General features: G+C 44.4%; 1 long non-coding RNA gene across 2 annotated transcripts in view; it reads left to right on the forward strand.

The window, feature by feature from the left end:
* The first annotated feature begins 291 nt into the window (after window positions 1-291).
* LOC143273944 (uncharacterized) overlaps window positions 292-21,543 on the forward strand; it is a 34,446-nt gene continuing 13,194 nt past the window's right edge. For both annotated transcript variants that reach the window (XR_013052282.1, XR_013052281.1), the window contains exons 1-3: window positions 292-3,824; window positions 4,378-4,504; window positions 15,317-15,431. This is a non-coding gene — a long non-coding RNA (uncharacterized LOC143273944). The remainder of the gene's footprint in view (window positions 3,825-4,377; window positions 4,505-15,316; window positions 15,432-21,543) is intronic.

Here is a 21,543-nt window from a genome sequence, read left to right on the forward strand (position 1 = left end):
TTCCTAAATCCCTCAGAATCATTCTTCTTTTATCTTCCTAGAACACCCCCACCTCAGTTAAAACTATTATCTTTTGCCTGGATTATGCTATAGCTTTGTAACTTGTCTGTTCAGAGACATGCAATGACCTATCTCTAACATTCTGGCCATTCTAACTTAACCCCCTCCACCCCCCCACCCCCACACATTGGTTCAGAAGAAAGCTTAAAAAAACACAACAACAAACAAACCCAAACTACGCAGAAGGTAAAGACACTTCAGTGCCTAAAATTCCTTAATTAATCCCCCTTGAGTTTAAAATGCAACTGGAGATCCTCACCATCCGCCTTCATTAACTTGCCTGTCTCTCCAACCTTGTCTTCTGGCATGTCTTTCTTTTCCCCGCTTCTGTCACAGTGGCTTTAGTCAAAGTCACATAGGACAAACTCAGCAGAAAAAAAGATGCCAGGTCACACACTCATGGAGTGTGCTCCTAGGTTGCCAAATGTTGGTGACATGCTGGTGAAGGTGCTGGCTTTTCTCTGGCTGCCTTGGCTTCATATTCTTAGCAGTAACAAACTTCCTCAAGTGGGCGTTCTCTAGAAAGGTAGAAAACCTTGCCCTCCCACCCCACCCTCTTCACACTCTGCTTGCCCTACTGCTCTCAGCTAAAGTACCACTTTTTCAGAGGAAGATTTCTTTGTCAGGTCAAACTTCATAAAGTACTCAGCATCCTGCCCTGTGACTGTCATCCAGAAGACTCAATTGCCACAGCTGAATTTCATCATTTTATCAAAATCTAATGAATGTCATTCTCTGAATAGAGGATGTAGTTAGATGAAAAGTCATTGTATCTATTATTTTCTCATTGTATTCTCACTGGTTACCACTATGATTTGTATTACTAAGAGCTCAATAAATATTTGTTGCATGCATGACTGGTCCAGCCTGGATTGAATCCATGCCTGGCTCATCACCTGAGGCTATGGAGGTTGAGAACTAAAGGCATGGAGGTGGAGGTTTTCAGGAGCAGCAGATACTACCAAGAGTTGGCTGGCTACATTGTAAATCAGACATGTTGAGGGGCTTTGCATTTGTAAGTCTGAGTATCACTCTATTGATTCAAGATGTATAAAGTAGCAAGTGTGAGAACACATAGAATATGATAGAAATTAAACCATCAGAAGATGGCCTGCCACTCTTCATCTTCACTGATACAAAGAGGGTGCATATATTCATTCAGCACACTTTTAATTTGTGGGCTACTCACAGTAGAAATTGACAGTAGCAGGACCCCACAGAAGTTTTTTGATATGTTCTGGCTTCCACATCAATTCTACATCTGTCTTAGTTAGGGTTTCTATTGCTATGAAGAGACACCATGACTGTGGCAACTCTTATAAAAGAAAACATTTACTTGGGCTGGCTTACAGTTCAGCGGTTCAGTCTATTATCATCATGGTGGGGAGCATGGAGGCATGCAGGCAGACATGATGCCAGTCACATCTTCACCAGAAGGCAACAGGAAATGGGTTGAAGCACTGGTGTGGCTTGGGCATATATGAGACCACAAAACTCACTCCCACAGTGACATACTTCCTCCAACAAGGCCATACCTACTCCAACAAAGGCACACCTCCTAATAGTGCCACTCCCTATGAGCTTATGGGGGCCAATTAAATTCATACTACTATATTCCACTCCCTGGCCCCCATAAGCTTGTAACAATATCATAATGCAAAATACGTTTAGTCCAACTTCAAAAGTCCCCATAGTCTATCACAGTCTCAACAATGTTTTAAAGTCCAAAGTTCAAAGTCTTTTCTGAGATTCATGTAATCTTTTAACTGTAATCCCCTATAAAATCAAAATAAAAAAGCAGATCATATGCTTCCAACATATAATGCCACAGGATATACATTACCATTCCAAGATGTACGGAAGGGAACATAGTGAGGAAATACTGGACCAAAGCAAAACCAAAAACCAACTGGGCAAACTTCAAACTGTATTTCCATGTCTGATATCAAAATGCTCTTCAGATCTCAACTCCTTTCAGCTTTGTTGATCTCAACATATTTCTCTCTCTTGGGCTGTTTTCCCTCCCTGTTAGCAGCTCTCCTTGGCAGGTATCCCACAGCTCTGTCATATCTAACATATTGGGGTCACCAAGGCAATTCAGGCTTCAACTTCATAGCTTCATGGAATGGTCTCTCTAGGCCTCCACTCAGGGACACCCCTGACACATGCCTGACTTCAGTGGCTTTCCTTGGGTGCAAAGGCAAATTCCATAACCCATTTCTTCTGTCCTTAACTCTAAAGCCAGAACTATGTGGCCGAAGCTGCCAAGTTTTGCTTCTTGCCTGGGCTGAAACATGGCCCCCTTGTTGAATTATATCTTCACCAGCTTTCTGGTTTTGATTGTTAACTTCACTGCCCAAGCTTGGCTGTCCTGGAACTTGCTCTGTAGACTAGGCTGGCCTCAAACTCAGAGATCCACCAGACTCTGCCTCTGGAGTGCTAGGATTAAGGGCATGCACCACCACTACTGGTTCTAAACTTTTCTTTAGTTCCTTTTCACAAGTTGGAATCTTAGCTGGTAGGATCTTTCCCTGAGGTCACTGCTCCCTTTATTCCATTTCTTTATTAGTTTATCTCCTTGAACATAGGATTTAGCTCTATTCCACTTTCTGGTACTCCTTTTCTCAATCTGTACATTTTGTAATTTTCCTTTCTCAGTTTGCTCCTTTTCATTATAAATCTTCATTAGAGTCCCACTAATAACCACACGACAGAGTCTATACTAGGCTGTTATGAGATTTCCTCTGCCAATGGAATTAATCAAAACTCTTCACTTTAGGCTCAAACAGACTCTTTGGACAAGGGCAAAAAGCAGCCACATTCCTCACAAACTATCACAAGAACAATATTTACGCAACGTACTAAACTTGTTCTCCTCTGAAACCTCTTGAGCCAGCCCCTGACAGTTCAAATAACTCTTGGCACCACTGGCTTCCATGCTTGTACGAGTATGGCCCATTAAGCAGTGCTTAAAGCATTCCACTATTTTCCAACACCAAAGTCCCAAAGTCCAAATTCCTCCAAACAAAAGCATGGTCAGGCCTATCACAGCAATACCCTAGTCCCTGTACAGACTTCTGTCTTAGTTAGGGTTTCTATTGCTGTGAAGAGACACCATGACCTTGGCAACTCTTACAAAGGAAAACATTTAATTGCAGCGGCTCACTTACAGTTCAGAGGTTCAGTCCACTATCATCATGGTGGGGAGCATGGCGGCATGCAGGCAGACATGGTGCTGGTTATATTTTGACCAGAAGGCAACAGGAAATGGGTTGAAGCACTGGTGTGGCTTGGGCATATGTGAGACTTCAAAGCCCACCCCCACAGTGCCATACTTTCTTCAATAGGGCCATATCTATTCCAACAAAGCCATACCTCCTTATAGTGCCATTCTCTATAAGCTTATGGGGGCCAATTACATTCAAACTGCTACAACAGCTGTCAGGATTTCCCAACTGTCAAGCTGACAGTTAAGGATATTTTTTTTTCCTTTGGGCATAAACTCATTTTCTTCTTTTCTTCTTGGTCTTGAGAATCACCTATCTCTATCCAATAACCCTTCCCAGTGAGTAGAGTCCTATTGTCTTGCTGGGCCCATCTTCTGAGTCATGGAGACAGGGGTGAAAGTACTCCTAACTTCACCATCAGCCTGTGCTGCAGAAGCCTTGACTGAGAGATCCTTCAGCAATCTGGGTAGAGGATGCTTTCCACCAGGACCACCAAAGCTTCAAGTCTTCAGAGGGCAGGCTGGCAGGACTGATGAGGTAAGCTGGATAGAAATAGAGAAAGATGGAGAGGAAGGAAGGAGGAAGGAAGGGAAGGAGGGAGGCAAATGAGGAGGGAGGGAAGAAGTTAAGAAGGAAGAGAGAGTGACAAAAGGAAAGAACAAAGGGGGGAGGGGAGACAAGAAGTAAGAAAAAGAAGGGAGCGAGACATGTAAGGAAAAGAGGACAGGCCTGCTGCCACAAGCCTGAAATCCCAGACCCACGGAGGCTGATGCAGGAGGATGACAAATGAAAGACCAGCCTGGGCAACTTAGTGAGACCACTTCAAAATCAAAATTAAAAATGGAGCTGGGAATATATCTTGGTGGCTTGCTTGTCATCATGGGTCCATTGCTTAGTACTTGGGGACCGGTCGTAGAAAGGACATCAGACAGGAAGAGAAAGGACTGGAGGAAGGCTCTGTGCTCATGGTCTGGATGCCATTCACTCTTCTAGTTGTAACTTGTAATAAACCTCCCTATGGAGCAGAGATGTCCTGGGCATGTGGCTTTTCTTTTCTACAGTAGTTTCCCATTTGTCTTCCCTGTCTCAGGTGAACATCTGTTGAACCAAACTGATAACAATAGGAAACTGTGATTGACAAGGTACAGGTGCATCATCCATCCAGACTCTCAGGCTTGGGATATTTCCTAGATGCTGCACAAGAAAGGGTCAAGAAGGTAGGCCGGGGGATGGGCTAGATGGAATTTTCAGTTACTCATCCGATTAGCTCTTGCCACGCCCCTTGCATTTGTCATTTCCTCTTGGTTTTCCTTTGTCTTAAGCTGACTCTTACTGCCCTGACTTCCAGCTGCTAATCCAAACACTCCCATCTGTGAGAGAGAAATCTGAGAGCAAGGCCAAGTGAATGTTTTGATGGACTCTTTTTGAGGCTACCTGGATTTTTGGTACGTGTGTGTGTGTGTGTGTGTGTGTGTGTGTGTGTGTGTGTGTGTGTGTGTGTGTTATTTGGACATATTTTTCAAGTACCTTCACATGTTAGGCTTTTTAGAGAAGACAGAAACCCAGGGTCCACTCCTTTACGATTCTGTTGGTTGAAAGTATTTCTTGGCCAGCTACAATATCTGAATGGGAGTCTCCTGAAGAGGAGTGGAGAGGATGTCTAGAGACCCCTGAGCAAAGAGTCAAAGCTCTGCTGTTCACAAGATCTCCAGGTAATTCTGATGTACCCAGGTTAACACCCCAGAGACTGGACACGGACTGCCAAAGCATGTAGTAGAGTGGTGTCCCCCGGTAGGTTGGTTAGTGCTCCTGACATTTGGAGCTGCAGAGCCATGTTCTGGTGTACACTGAGCACTGTAAGATATTTAAGAGTGTCCTTTGTCATTGCCCACTTGGTGTTTGTCACAACCCGTCCCATAGTTAGAATCACCAACATAGTTTGCAGATCTTATCAGGCCCTACAGGGCAAGCCAAGTCACCCCGTGTGGAAAAAGACTGATGTAGGGGATACCTCAGAGGAACCACAGCCAGCTAGAGTAAGAGTCATACCCAGGCTAACTGGGAAACTTTGGGGAAGTTACTGTGTATGCCCCCAGCCCCCAAGTTCAGTTCCTCATCTGTCATTTGAAGAGAATGATAACACTGGCCTCACAGGAAGGACTATTGGGATGGCCTGGGACTAGCATCCAGCAAACACAATCATTGTCCTGCCTCATACACTGGACAGTGCTGCAAACAGTTGGATAGATGGAGACAGGGTTGACTGGTGGTGAAACATCTTTCCAGGGGCAAAGTGAACCCGAGAGTTAATGGTATTTGTGGTTTTGCAGGGGCCAGTGGAGGCCAGAGTGAGGAGACAAAGTTTAAGAAGGCCTCCCGTATCCAGCCTTCATGTTGCCTTCTATGTCTATTCATGTGGGTGGCCATGAACAGCTCACTGCCTGTGTGTGCTCTGTAGCCTCAGGTTCTGGGACCAGCTCTCCCTCTAGGTGCTACCTAAGTTACTGGTAGGCCTGCCATGCTGAGTGCCTGCCTGCATGTTTCCTCCTTTCTATATTGCCCATCTGGGACCACACAGCTGTGGACCCCAGGATTCCTAAAGCCTCTGGTCCCTTCTACCTTCAGCCTGTGGGACACAGGAAGGCTATTCTGGCCAAAGAGTATTTTTAGCTGCTCCAGCCCCCTGAGGCCTATTTTTAGCATCCAGCTGAAGGCTAGCAGCTTCTCTATGATCAGTGGGAAGGGGGTGATTGGATCCTGACTGGCACATTGTTTTGCCAGCCCAGCCAAGCTGGCATAGCTTCAGGCAGGATAATTACAGTAGTAAAATCTGTATTTCACAGCTTGAACTTCACCAAGGCTGTGGGGAATCACCATTCGGAGGGGTTTGTTCTCTCTGCATGGGATTTAAAAGCTCTCTGGTTCCGTAGTGTTCCATGGTATAAGGAATGAGGTACGGCTCTCAGACCATATGAAACAGCCAAGAAGAGCATTGGGGAGACATAGAACCTGACAAAGAGACCCAGGGAGTCCTGAGGAGAGGTAGAAGCAAAGGCACAGACAACTGGAAGCAGAGACACATCTAGGCCCAGGATTGGAGGGGAGTATGTGGGGACACACGCAGACCAAAAGAGAGCCAAACCATAGGAATGGCAAAAGGCAGAAAAGGATAACCCAGCCTGGCAGCCAAGTTAGGTAAGGCTTCCAGTATATAGGACAAGACCCTGAATTCTCTCTGGAAATTATCTTAAGGTTTTTTTTTTTCTTTCCAGCAGCTAGACTTGGTTGGTTCCCATTTTTAGAAAGACAAAGTAAAGACTGGCCCAGGGTCCTATGCAGCTTCAGTGGTGGAAGATTCAGGCCACATCTGACCTCAGAGGCTGCACTCAGCCACCATGCTCAATGAGATGGAACAGTGACACACAGAAACCAGCAGAAGTAGGAAGGGGGATGGTGGATGGGACACACCATAGCAACAGAGTCTGGGGAGTCATTTGAGGCCAATACTTTCTCTGTTTCCCGGGGCAGACAGCTTAGAAATGGGGACCATTGATGGAGGTGTCAGTACTGAATTATAGCATTTCTCCAAAGTGTGGTTCATGCTGATAGGGTCCCTGTGTCACCGAAGAGGCAGCCTGACATGCTTCATGCTAGCAAGCAGAACGATTGCAGCCCAGCTGTTTCTACTGTTTGGAAATACCATCTTCCACCATGTCATTAAGCTAATTGAACAGGCCAACTTCGGAAGGCAGGGGAGCAGGGGGGCAGGTGATAATAGCTTTGGATTTGCCCACTGTCATTCACAGCCTGACCTGATTCTGCCCACTGCTCCTCTCTGGAACTGAGATCCACCAGCCCCAGCCAAGGGCAGGAATGATAAACGCTATGCAGGGAGAGGAATTGTTCTTGCTAATGATTTTCACCTCTGAAGATCTCAGCCCCTGCTGGAGCTCCCAGTTCATCTTTCTACATTTGTTGAGGCGTCAACCAACACAGGCAACAAGAAAGCCATTTTCAACAACAAGGGCCCGCCTGTGTTGACAGTGATCATAAGTCATCTCTTTTGCTCCAGGTTCTGGTCCCTCTTGCTCCATGTAGCCATCCGTCTCCATAAATCTCCCACAGGAGCTGTGGCTACCTCTGCTGTGGGCACCCCCTGGTTCTCTCTAGCATTTTCAGGAGAGGACTGTGGGATTCTATCATGTGATATCACACATCTGAATCAGAAGACATTCTTGACTAGACAGGCAAAGAACGGAGTCCAGATTCTCTTTTAGTCAGGGCATGTGCTGGGAGAGGGAAAAGTGGCGTTCACTGCTATCCCCTAGGACCATTTTCGAACTTGCTTTTCCTTTTGAAAGGGGCAGCTGCCTTCTAGAACACCTGCCCTTGGGGAGGTGACAGGGCATGTGGAAAGGCGGGTCAGAGAAGTATGTAGCTGTAACGATCTAGTTGTTGGGATACTAAGCCATGTTCACACTGGCTGGGAAACAGATCATAAACCACTTGATGGCACTGAGAGGTGACCAGAGTGGTCGGCATTTAGGCCCGGGAATAGTGAAGAGCAGATGTGGGGGTCCCCAGCAGCTGCTGAGCAAGCCTCTGTTCTCCAAAGTGGGCTAGCCTTGAAGGGACCCTGAAGCAGGTGCAGGATAGGCACACTGTGAGAGGGACCCTGACTGGTGCTCATCCTCAGGGAGGGTGGGAATCACCAGCAGAGTGTGTCTCACTGTGCTACAACTTGTGCACACAGTTCCCAACTCGGAGGCTCTTCTGGCTAGGAACTGAATGGCAGTGACTGGGTAGGGGTTGATTCTGGCTCCTGTGGAAAAACCTTTACTCCGTGGCACCTGTATCAGACAAAAGGTCACATCAACAGTTCTGAAAAAAATCAATCAGTGAATAGGATGAGATTGGACTGGTATGGGAGATGATTTACAGAATGAGCAGCTTTAGTTTAGAAATGAAAGGAAATGGATTTTAACATTGTTTGTAGACTGACTCATGTGTGGAGTTATAATACTAGCTGTTAAATGTTTTGACTATTTCCTTTGCCCAATACACACAGCTCAAGACTAGAAAGAGTTTCAAGGTCAAACTAGCAATCTGGTGGGAAGGGCCAGTGGGCAACAGCATGGTCATAGAGAAAGGGATGAGGCTCTAGAAAAGCAAGGACATTCTGGCTGGACAAGGAGACTGTGAGGAGGAGGCCTGAGGGAGCAGGCACTCAGCACAGGGTACCTCCTCTGCTCACAGAGGGCAGAGCTGGACTGTGGGGACCCAAAGGTCTGACATTGATGGCAGCAGACACTTGACCCCCAAGGACATTTTGAAATCTGGGAAAGAAAAGCTGCCTTTGCATCATGAAAGGCTGGGAACAATTAGAATGTTCCTGCCACAGTGGAGGAGGAAATGCGAAGAGGAGATAGTGGGAGAGTCTTAATTAATAGTTTCTTGTGGCTTATTCCTGCTTTGATCACGAGGCTGATATTTCCGCAGTCTATTACAAACTTCATTAAGTTTATTTGCCTGCCAGGCGCCTGCCCTTTCTCCTGTCCTGTCCTGTCAAAGATAATTGACTGCAGTGGCTCAGCTGGTCCCTTATGAGCCCCACTTGGAGCATGGGCTGGTGGAGGACACCTGAAGGAATTTGCAAGCCAGACCTATGGGGAGTCAGATGGCAAGACAGTGCCCACTACCAGGACACCACACACCACAGAGTGGCACTTACATACACCTGGAAGGATTTCCCCAAAGTGAACCATGCACTGGGTAACCAGGCCAGTGAGGGGGATGGCATACCCAGGTCATGACCGCCACAGGCTCTGCTATCCAAGGCACCAGGCATCCTCCAGCCACACACCTGGAGCTCAAGTCCCTTCTGCACAGGCCGATGCTAAGATAATGCTTGGATTTCTCCTGAGCTGGGGAGCTCATTACTCCAGAAGCACGTTCTCCCATCCTTAGCTCTGACTGGGTATGAAATCTGTTCCTTTTAACTTCTACCGTATGGCCAGTGCTCTCACACAAAACAATAAGTTAAAGAAGAACAACAATTCACCCTTCACAGACTTCATCATACATGTCAAGAAGGATTGTTTCGTACCAGTTTTCCCTTAAGCTTGGCAAAACAAACACTCAAAAAACAAAAAACTTGAATTCTTCTCTAATTCTCCACATAATATAACATATATATAAAGAATATATATATACAATATATATAATATAATATATATATTTATTTATATGTGTGTGTGTCTTTAAATGACAAAATATCCAAGTTTGGCTGGGCCAGAGCAAGGCAGGGCAGTGCTCTCACATCTCTTGCTTTAGACATTATACTTCCATTAATGCAGCTCAAACAGCATCTGCTTTTGCGCCAGCCACATTATTAACAAAACTTCTGAGATTTAAACATAGGCCAGTAATACCCCTCTCCAAGGTGTGCTCATTCATAGAGCTATTGTAAGCAGTTTAATGGAATGGGTAATGACTCGATTACCTAGATGCTGCTAACAGATAAGTAGAAGCTCACCTATTGAACCAAGGGATTGTGTCCCCCAGATCCATAGTTTTCTTCTTCAATAGTTTCAAATTATATTGGTTGACCCCTTAATTATGTCTAAAATAATTCTTTCAGGAGTGGTCTAGATATGTTCAAACCAGTATGTTTATAGGTAACTTGTTTACCGTTAAGACAATTACCCAAATAATAAGCTATTAAATGCACATTAACATATAATAATTGTGTAAAGAATAACTAAGTAATTAATTAACATTTAACATAATTCATAGCAAATTAGATAGCAAGACTTATTAAATGTCAATTAGCCATATTAGCTACTGACACCTAAGTGATTCAATATGCTAATGCTAATTAATGTCTTATTTCTTACAAGCTTAATGATGTAACAAAACTTATTTACATATTTAGAGAGTCTTAAAGTCACTAGACAGCCTGATCTAAGAGTGACTGTCAGCATAGAGTTTGGGAAAAGCCATTAGAGGAAATTGATTAGTGTTTTGCTTGCGACCTCATAACATCCTTCCTTACTGTAGAGGTATGGTCTGGACAGATGTCACATCTGAGCTGTGTCCCACAGGAGCTGGCTGAGAAAGGCAAAGGAGACAGTATGGTCTTCAGAAGACCTTTGACAGTTCTACAATGGAACTGGTGGCCTGTGGTGTCCAAGGGTAGCTATCATGCTCCATCTATCTCCTCAGTTCAAGTGGGACAGGAGAGGGCAGGTATGTCACACTCAAAGAGAATGCCTACTTGCATTCTGTCTATACTGAGTCCTAGAAGTAAATACTTAACTGGTAGATGCTTTTGACTCTCAGCAGTGGGAAATAAAATGCTTTACAGAGTAAGAAAACTTCTCAGTGAGCCAAGAGAGCAGTGTAGAGTCTAAGAACATCATGTTCCACTGGTTTCACCACCATGGAAGTTATGTGGGCTGGTTTCTTCACTGACAGGTTGAAGTCTGTGCTACTGTTACCAATGATCAGATAAGGGCATCATCACTCTGAGATTTGGTAATGTCCAAGGTTGTGAGTGAGAGAGGCCTCCCTCAAAGAACTAAGATCTCACTGGCCTCAGAGCACGTTTGTTTATCCATTCACGTACCAGTTACTAGTTATGCCCAGAGACACAAAACAAACACAACTCCGTTTATCCATTCACGTACCAGTTACTAGTTATGCCCAGAGACACAAAACAAACACAACTCCATCCCTTCCTTTAAGGGGTCAAGGGATATCCTAACTGGGAGGAGAGTGTTAAGCTTTAGCTAGACACAGGTCAATGTATGCACAGAGGAGGGAATGCTGATCCCTGTGGAAGGTCAGGGGCCACTGAGGAATACGAGCGTGCAAGTTCTGGGCTGAATCGATATCAAGGAGGCAAAGAAAATACCATTAATCTATTTAAGACAAAAGTAAGAGCCTGTACGAAAGTCTAGTTGGGAGAACAAACAAGTGGTGGTGTGGGCAGTGAGAGGTGAGGATGGGAGGTGGGTGGGGACTTGGTTCTAAATGGCATGGAAGCGCTCAATGAGAAGCACCTCTGTTAGTGCCCCTTTCCACCGTGTCCTTCAGCTTCTTGACCCAGTTCCAGAGTCTGGATTTGGGGTATAGGTGGTTAGGAATATGGAAGTTGATACAATGAATGGAAGAATTATCCATGAGCCGTGGACTCCCTTCTTGGGGGGGGGGATGCCTTTAAGAGGCCCATCCATTGCAGCTGCCCTCCTGGCCCAACTCCATCACAGGGAAAGCGTAGAAAAAGACCAAAGGTGCGGTTCACAAGGGCAGCAACAAATGGGCCCTAGCTCTGCCGTCTTTGAACTACGGCACTAGCCAAATTGTGTAGGCTCTTTCTTAATGGAGAGGACATGACAGGGTATCATGAGAGCATGTCTAATATGGCTCAGCAGGTAAGGCATTTACCTGGGAAGCTGAACTCAATCTTCAGACCCCGCATAAAGATGGAAAGAGAGAACCTGCTGCGCAAAGTCCTCTGACCTCCACATTCATACCATGGCACACAGCCCCCTCACTCTCCATTCTCTCCCTCACACACAAAGATAATGATGATAATTATGATTGATGGTGTTGATGATAACTTATGAAAGAATTAGAATAGATGTATTTGAGAGGCCAGGCACAAATGAATATATTAAGTCAGTTCCCGTCTCACCAACTCTGAGAAATCACAACACATCGACACTAGTAATTGTCTACCAACTCAACAGGAAAGCTATGCAACTGCATATTTAAGTATTTGGAAGAAATAATAAATTTCCTACCAAACTGCTATCTGTATCCCATTCTTCAGGTGATCTGCCATCTAGACACTAATGATGCTGAAAGTGACCCTCTAAATCATCTCTATTGGCAGTTGTTTCTTTTAAAAGTTTCTTTGGTTGGAGTTGGACCAGGAGTCTGGGTGTGGTCTGGGTAGTGGAGGAGTGCCATGGACCATCCCAGTCCTGGCTCTGACTCCATCATCTCATCAGGGCAGCCTCAGCTTATTTACCTTCTGATCAGCTATGCTAGCAAGGAGGGACATGTGGGATTGGTGGCCAGCAAAAACCTCCTCCCATCAGCCCAGCCCCTCTACCAGGTAAACACTGCCTATTAAGCTGCTGATAGGAAGGAGTCAATGAGTACATCTGTAGCTATACCTCACAACAAGGTGCCTTATTGAAAGTGTGCATGCATGCATGTGTGCATGTGTGCATGCATGTGTGTGTGTGTGTGTGTGTGTGGTGTGTAAAATGCAGGTTCATGTGTGTGTGCATGTGTAGTATGCAAGCACATGGATGCCAGAGTATGACTTCTGGTGTCACACCACAGGAGCCACTTGTTTCTGAGATAGGGTCTCCTACTATGACCTAGGAACTAGATTAGACTAAATTGGCTGACCAGTGATCTCCAGGGTTCCGCTTGTCTCCTCCCCAGCTCTGAGATTACAAGTAAAAGATTAAAAGATTACAGCTTTTTATGTGGGTGCTGAAGATCAAACTCAGGTCCTCATGCTTGTGAGGTAAGCGTTTTTACAGCCTGAGCTGTCTCCTCAGCCTGTAGTGTTGGGATTGTATGCAAACGTGGAGTCAGAATGGAGTGTAGAAAGAGAGCCACTTGGATGTAGATGCTCTGAAATCTACCAGCAACCAAGCCACAGGCAATTGAATTAACACCATTAATCCTTAAATGTGTCATCTTTAAAATGATTATAATAGGTTTGTTGTAAGAATTAAACAGGCTATAAATGGAAACAATTGCTTATGTGGGTCCTCAAGTGGCCTTTGCTGCCATGTGTGGTTGCACACATTGGTAATCCTGGATAGAGTAGGGCAGAAGATGGAATGTCTGAGGATAGCCTAGGCCACATGGTGAGCTGTCTTTCCCTAGACTTGACCTAGGCTCCTGGGACATAAAGATGAGTCTTAATTCCTTACTAGAAAAGCCAATCATGTAAGAAAATAAGCAGACCTAGTTTTAATGAAATCTATCCTATGTGGTGACAGAAGTGAGCATGGGGAGCTGGAAGCTTGGCTTCTAGTGGGTTCTCAGCAAGCATTTTATGAGTGCATAATTATTTCTGCCATCAAGCCAGATATCCCAAAGCTAGTCCTTATGCAGTTGACTTGGAAGAAATCTGAAAGCAGGGCCTAACATTTATCTGGTTAAATTCATGCGATTGGTTTTTGGCACTGTTCTATGCTATCAGAATATTTCTAGGGTCTTTAGTCTATCAAACAACACATTAGCTTTGTGTGTAGCAGTGAGGTCTTATGTCTCATTCATATTGTTGACTATGTGGTGCAGGGGACACTTGTGGTAGCCTATTCAACACATCCCTTTAGGGTGATTCTATGTGCATTTAACATCTGAGACTACAGAAGGTATTGAAAACTTTCCATCAGTCATGCAAAAAGCCCTTGAAGGAGCCCCAGTGTGGGGCCAGGCTGTCATGATGATGACAGGGCTCAGTCAGCATCCTAGTATGAGCATGGGCCAGCAAAGCTGGACACACTGTTGGAGATGCACTGCAGTCAGCTGACAGAGCATATCTACTCTCTGTCTCTTCCTGATCCACCTGCTACACTACTGTAATCAAGATGAATATTTCATTTACATAAAACCTTTCTGGGATGATTTTTGTGAAATATGAACCAAGGTTCATCTCCTTTGCTCAAATTGCACTGAAGATTGGTTCTCCAAAGTATAATGTACATTGTGGTACTTGTGTATCAGAGTGTCCATCATTGATCCTACTAAATTCAAAGGGCCATGCAGAGGTCAAAGTTCAAGTATTTTGAGAATTTCTAGCTACCATCTTTGGGTTGGTCCATGGTCATTGAACAAAAATGGCAGTTGAAATGTGTTTTTTCCCCTCAGAGCACTCATATTAAGTTGGAATGATTTCCCTGTGTATTAGAATAGAGACTATTTGTGGTGGAGACTGAGGTCCAGACAAGTTAACAAGTGATTGCTTAAACTCCATCAGCTAAGAATAGCTGTAACTCCTACCCAGCAGTTCCCATCACTTGGCAACTTGCTTTCAGAGTGGCATATAGTCATAACATTAACTCACCTGGAAATGATCAGGGGCTGTTTTGGAGAGAAGTGGATAACATTGGGATATAAATGACAGGTCAATATTTTTATTTCTGGTGAAGGCATTTTCAAATGGAGAACTCCTGGAGATATATTATCACATGGGAATGTATCTTTGCTGGTAAGATTTCAGACACTCTGGCAATTGCTATCAAAAATGCTACCAAGAAATGAATGATTTACTGGCTGTGAAACCTCACAGCATAGGCAACTGTCTTCTTCAGCTACCTAGAAGGCCAGTCCAAGATGTGGTCAATTCTAGGAAGTCCTGAAAAACTAGCCACAGACAAGGTCTAGAGAACACATTGGGAGGTCAAGGGTGTGGGGAGAGATGTGCTCAGGAGAGATGGAGACCACCTACTGTGTGGTCTTCAAGAGGAATTACAGGTCACACAGGTTTTTAGCAAACATAAGCTAAAGATGAACAAGTCCACTTGTTCCATCTAGCTGTGCTTCAGACCTTTCAAGGAAGCCAAACATAAATAAATGATCCCTCTAAAGAACAGCACTTCTGGTAGTCTCCATCACACAGAATGCTTCAGAGGTGGTCCCTTTTGGATCTTGAAGGCAGGCTTTGAGCTCAGTTTCTCTCCCATGGCAGAAGATTATTACAGCCTAGGGATGCTTCCAGTTTTGTGCCTGGAAACAGCTTTAATCCTGTTTGTCCCCTGGTTTCAATGTTAACAAGTAACAGTGGGCAACTCTGGGACAGCTGACCATCACCTTCATCTGGGAAGCCAGAGTTTGGAGTCCACAGGCCCCAGACCAAGAGTGTTCAAAAGCTCAGACCCATTTGGAGGGTGCCCATAATAAATGGAGCATGAAGAGAGAACAGGGCGAAAAGAGCCTGTGTCTATCATTTTGAACCAAGGGAATTAAATGGGACATTACCTTCATATCTTCAGGCTGGTGAAAGCACCACAGGGACTCAGTCGAAGACAGATTGCTTGAAAACAGATTCCCCTCTTGTCTCTACCCCACACACCGAAGACCCTCAACTACTGCTCTGGTCCCCAAGAGGTGAGTCACTTCATGCCATAATTCAACTATTAATCTCCACATCACGTAGCTGAATTTCTCCCAGCAGGCAATGTTTCTCATGCCTTACAAATCATGCTTTTGGTGCACAGAGAGGTGGCTGGAGAGCATGAGCTTGTGTGTCCTCAGCTTTCAGATGGTCTCTCACATTTCTGCCAACTGGCAGAGACTGTGTCTTGCCCACCTTTCCCTCCGTTTTCTAGCTCAGCCTTTCCTGCCTGCCTTGTTTTGTGGGTTCCTTTCTACATTACCTTCTGAAGAGCTGGAAAGCACTGGGTTTTTCCAGTCAGCACTTTGGAGAGTTCCAAATCCATCAGTGCATCTTAGAAATGACCCACATCTAAGTGGGTATTCCTGCTAGAGGGTCCAGTAAAGGCTGGAATCCCCTTAGCCCTCCACCATCTATGGGACTCAGAAAGTGCTGTGTTTTTAGGACTAAGGAAAGATTTTTCCTCCTGTTCTTCTTTTCCTTTCTTTTCTTCCTGTTTGCTCTTACTGCTTTGCCAGCTTCAGTTTCTCAGGGAAATATGGCTACTAACTTCTCATGGTCCTTGACTCTTTGGATTAAATGCTGTATACAAAAATGCATTCATTGTTGTTTTGAAGGAGGTGGGGAAATGTAGAAGGTGCAATCATGGCTTGAAATGAGAAAGCACTCTCCAGGGATGGGGCAAACAGGTGACTGGCTCTGATTTAATTTTTTAAGGACTCTGTTGATCATGTAGAAATGGTGCTCATAGTGCAGGTGGAAATGTGTAGGACCTCCCAAGATGGGAACACATGCGTGGGGATGCAAAGGTGGTAAGAAGGGAGGAGAGAACTTGCAAGTGTGGGGGACTGGTTTCCAGGATCAGAACTGGTCAGATGCAAATGCCTTTGGGATGCAGGATAAGTAAGAAGGGATGGTGGGGAGGAAGGAAGCTGAGTGTGTGTCTGAACCCTGGGACCTGATGAGCATCTTACCTGACTGGGCCTTCCACACATGCTGTTGAGGGGCTGCCTCCCCAGCCCTTCACAAAGACAGTCTGAGAAAGGCGTTATCCAGCAAAGTTTACTGACCAATGAGTAGAGACAATGGAGGGATGATTTTAGGATATATCAGCCAAATGATGAGTATTCCTTCACTTTGGTACATTGCAGTTTAAAAACACTTGTGTGTTTGTTTTTCAGACCTAGGAAATATATGACAACCAGGGAAGGAACATGCATTTCCATTTCATGCGTTAAAGCACGTGTTTCTTGACTGCCCACTGTACCCAGCAGTCTGGGTTAGTGTTGTTTTCCATAGAGCATGAAGGGTAACTCCTGTAATAAAGGTTCATGAATATAGAATACAAAGGCTCCAACTACTGATGGAGCCTTACATCCCAGAGAAAGACTGGAAAGTTGAAATGAAAAAAATATCAGAATAGAAACACAGAAAGAATTCTCATGTTTTTCTGATTAGTCTAGCCTGCTTAATGTCCTACTTTCCACACTCTCTCATAGATACAGCATGCAGGCTCTGTCTTCCTGAGGTTTACCAAAAGGCACATGACTAGCAGTGACCTGGTGAGGCAGGGTCTTCATGCAGTGGGTTTTCTACCCAGCTATACCATTTCCTAAACAGTTATGGACCATGTAGGACACAAGGCTGAATGTTGGCCAACTCTAGCTAGTGTGTTCATCCTCCATTCCTTCTTCCTCTTGCTCACTGGTACCACTGACACAGCTGTCCATGAGTTTTGTGATGCCTTGAGCCTTTCCTAAGCTGCCCCAGCTGGCCTCCCACCAGACCCTGGGCCTGATTCTGATTCTCAGATAACTCAGATGCAGGTGCTGGCTGGGATCCAGGGCTTAGCCAGTTGGCAGCCAGAGTCAGGGTCAAAATCTGAGCCTGGGTCTCAATAGGGATGCTCTTCTGCCAACCCTGCCTCTCCTTCCACTGCAATTAAGCATGGGGCCTCTTGCTTTCAGGACTCTACACAGCACCCATAGCCAGAGATTTCTAGAGGGTTTTTATTTTGTTTTGTGTTTGTTTCTGATTATCATTAGTGGGTTTTAAGACTCCAGATGTCTTTGGGGCTCAACCCTTGATTGCAAGTAGGAGCAAAGAAAATGAGGCTGACTGCTTGGGAGGACAGGTGGCAATTAAGGATTAAGATGAGTAAATGGGAAGACAGACATCTCTTCTTGCCAGGACTAAATTAAACATCTGCCTTGCCTAATAGCTCCTGTAGCATCCCAGAGAAGACGGAGAGGAGTGGGGTAGATGGTTTTCTTAGTACAACTTTAAAAAAGCAATTCCTAGCTAATTTCCAGATTTTCTAGGGAGGCAAGAATGATGCACAGAGGTTGTGATTATTGTGTTCTTGTTTTCAATATTTATTACTTTGACAGGTTATTGAAACATCCAGAACTGTATTTCCTCTTCTGAAAAATTGACATAATAATGATGTGATCTCACAGAATGATCCTGTAAATTAAGAAAATGCCGCAAAGGGCTTGGAGCAATGTCTGGAGCACAGCAAATGCACAATAAGATTTCAGTCACTGCCATTATTACTTATATATCTTGCCTTATTTACTTAGCTAGTGCTTTCAGAGCAGTAATAGGTAATGCTGATCACTTCAGGGATCCTTACGTTGTTTCTAAATGAATGGGAATATGTGTACGGCATTAGCACCAAGTAAGAATGTAGAATGCACCCAGTGTGATGTTAGCTATTATGTGAGACAAAAAAAAAATCATGTATTAAGAAAATATTCTTCTCTAAATGTTTCCTCAGAGGTTTAATATATATATATATATATTAAATTTAATATATATGTATATATATCCCAAAAAGACCTTGACTTATATTTGATTTATGGGTATCTATTAGGAACCGTCTTCTAATGGATCAATGATTTGTTCATGCTCTAAATTATCATAATATAATTTTCAATATGCACCTCTACTTACATTTTTAAAGCAAGATTTATTTAGTCATAATTCATCTAAACACAATGTGATTTTAAATTTCATTGGTTTGCATTGCGTTTAGGATTTTTACTACTATAGAATCACAGGTGTTGCTTGGCTTAGCTTTCCTCTGTGCTCTTATGCTTTGAATGTGAACTGTCCCTCACAGGCTCATGTGTTGAATGCTTGGTCCTGACTAGTGGTTTTCAGGAGCTCAATGGGGACAAACCTTTGATGATTATAGCACCTGATCCCCAGTCTCTTCCTCATGTTCCTGCCTGCATCGAAATGAACAGCTTCCCCCATAAGCTCCTGTTTCCATGATGTCCTTTCTCATAACAGACTGAGACTCAATAGAAGCAAGGCCCCCAGACTGGAGTCTCTGAAACTGTGAGCCAAAGAGGCCCTTCTCCAGGTTGTTTCTTTCAGGCATTTTGTTGCTGTAATAAGGGAAGTGATGTCTTCATAACTTTTCCTGCTGGTGTGATAAATACCATGACAAAACCAGCGAAAGGAAGACAGGCTTTATCAAGGCAGGGAAGTCAAGGCAGCAGACGCTGGAAGCAGCTGGTCACAAGGCATCTGCAGCAGTGAAGAAGAGAGCGGAACGCATTTGTACTCAGTTGGCTCTTATTCAGTATAGGAATACGTAGAGGGGAGGGGAGGGGGAATGGGGCTAAGTGGGGAAAGCACACATTTTTAACCCCAGCACTTGGGAGGTGGAGACAGGAGGATTAGAAATTCAAGGTCATCCCCAGCTATATAGCAAATTGGGGCCAGTCTGGCTTACGTGAGATCCTATGAGAAAGAATGGAAGGAGGGAGGGAAGAGAGGGAAGGATGGAGGGAGAGAGAGAGAGAGAGAGAGAGAGAGAGAGAGAGAGAGAGAGAGAGAGAGAGAGAGTTCTTTTTTATTAGGTAACTGACCTCCTGGTCATACACTCTTGTGCTTGTCTGCAATAAGGAGAGCTTGTGTTGGCTGCTTGTCTGTTTTGCTGCTAGGATCCCTGAGTTCTATTAATCAGCTCCATAACTCTCTACAGGTCAGGTTCCCTTGGGTGTCACTCTAACTCAGCCAGTCATGGATGTGAAAACTTTCTGACTTCTGGTGGCTGAATGTTATCACCCAATTTCTTTTTCTTCATGTAGGGGTATTTAGGTCATTGTCCCCCCTGATAAGCAGCCAAGCTCTGTGATAATTACCAGCATCTTTGCTGTAGAGGGTAGCCACAAGTGATGCAGGTATCCATCCTACTAGGGCACTCCTGGTGACCGGCGCCTTCCCAAGTTATGTAAGTCATTAAGTGACTTCTGGCATTACTTTCCTGAGCCTTTTAAATCCCCAATTCTATCTGCTGTAGAAATTTAGGAATTGCAGTTTGGCTTGGCACAGGACATAACTCTTCTCCAAGCTTTATTAGCCACTCTGATAGGTGTCTTGTTTCTCTGGTGTCTTTACCAGGGTGTTAAATCTCATTCCCTAATAGACTACCCCAAAGTCAACTACCTTTGACTACCCACTCTTATATCTCTTTGAATGTCCATCCTAAAAAAGTCAATCCCATGAGTATGCTTTTGGCTCTTACCTAAAACTAATTCTCATAGCTCTCTTAGAATTTAATCTCTTTCCTTACCTATCAAGCCCAGCGCTTCCTTCACTAGTTACACAGGGACTAGCCCGTAAATATCAAAATGCCAGTCAGGATGAGGTAGGGACATCTCCCCTAGGGGTAGCACTTTTGTCTTTGTGAGAGAGTTCTTTGCAGTATTTTCTTACATTAGAAGAAAATAGGTGGACTATGTTGCACTTTGAGAGTCCAGTAGTATTTGTAAAGATACAACCATCTAAACTACCAACCCAAACATCCAGAACCACCCTTCAGAGCCCCAAAGTTGCCTAAGGGTCCTTACAATAATACTTAGAAGTGCTTTGGTTAAGCCATGAAAACATCTTTGAAACCTTCATTTAGCCATGAGATCTTGAGCTGTGTCTACGTCTACATTATCACTTCAGGAGATGAGGACATGTAGCAAAGAGGCCCTTTTGCTCTTCAAGCTTGGTTTGTAACCATTAACCATGATTAGGTATTTAGTGTGCCTTTGTAGGACATTCACCTAACTTTGTAATAACTAGCCAATTCCATTGGCACAGTATGTCTTGTTTCCCTCTCTCCTATTACCACAATCCCAAACAATTACTTTTAAAGATGCCAAAATAGGGCTAGCAAGATGGCTAAGTGATTTAAGGCATTTTCTGTCAATTCCAATGATATGACCTCCATCTCTAGAAACCATGTGGCGAGAACTGACTTCTGCAAGTTGTCCTCTGTCTTCTACATGAATACTACAGTTCTGTACCCTCAACACACACTAAATAAATATAAAAAAACCTTTATTAAGGAAAAGTACTGAGCGAGACTACTGGAAAGTGGAGGTGCATTTCTGGGTCAGGTAGAAACCTGGTGCAAGGGAAACTCCCAGGATTCTACATGGATGACCCCAGCTAAAACCTGGGGTTTTATATGTAGCCTGAACTGGCCATCTCCTGTGACCAGGAAAGACTTCAAATGGAGTTACTGAGACACAAATCTAGCCACATAAACTTCAACTTACAGTCTGTCCTATCTCTAGGATGTGCTTTGGTAAGAGTGGCCTAGTGATTGAGTGAGTGGTCAACTAATTACTGGTCCAGCCTAAAACCCATGCCAGGAGAGTAAGCCTACCCCTGACACTGCCTGGAGCATGAGAACTCACAGGCTGGATGACCCAGAGATCTATGATAGAACAAAACACAACTGGAGAAAAAAATGTCAATGCAATGATGCCTAATGATATTCTGCTATACTCATAGATTGGTGCCTAGCACAATTGTCATCAGAAGCTTCATCCAACAACTGATAGAAACAGATGCAGAGACCCACAGTCCAACATTAGGTGGAGCTTGGGGAGTCCTGCAGAAGAGGGGAGGAAGGACTGTAGGAGCCAGAGGGGTCAAGGAAATCTCAAGAAAACTCACAGAATCGACTAGCCTGGACTCATAGCAGCTCACAGAGACTGAACTGACAACCAGGGAGCCTGCAAGGGACTGACCTAGGCACTCTGCATATATGTTACAGTTGTGTAGCTTGGTCCTCTTGTGGGACTCCTAACA

The sequence above is a fragment of the Peromyscus maniculatus genome, chromosome 6 (genome assembly GCF_049852395.1).
Source record: "Peromyscus maniculatus bairdii isolate BWxNUB_F1_BW_parent chromosome 6, HU_Pman_BW_mat_3.1, whole genome shotgun sequence".
Lineage (NCBI taxonomy): Eukaryota > Metazoa > Chordata > Mammalia > Rodentia > Cricetidae > Peromyscus > Peromyscus maniculatus.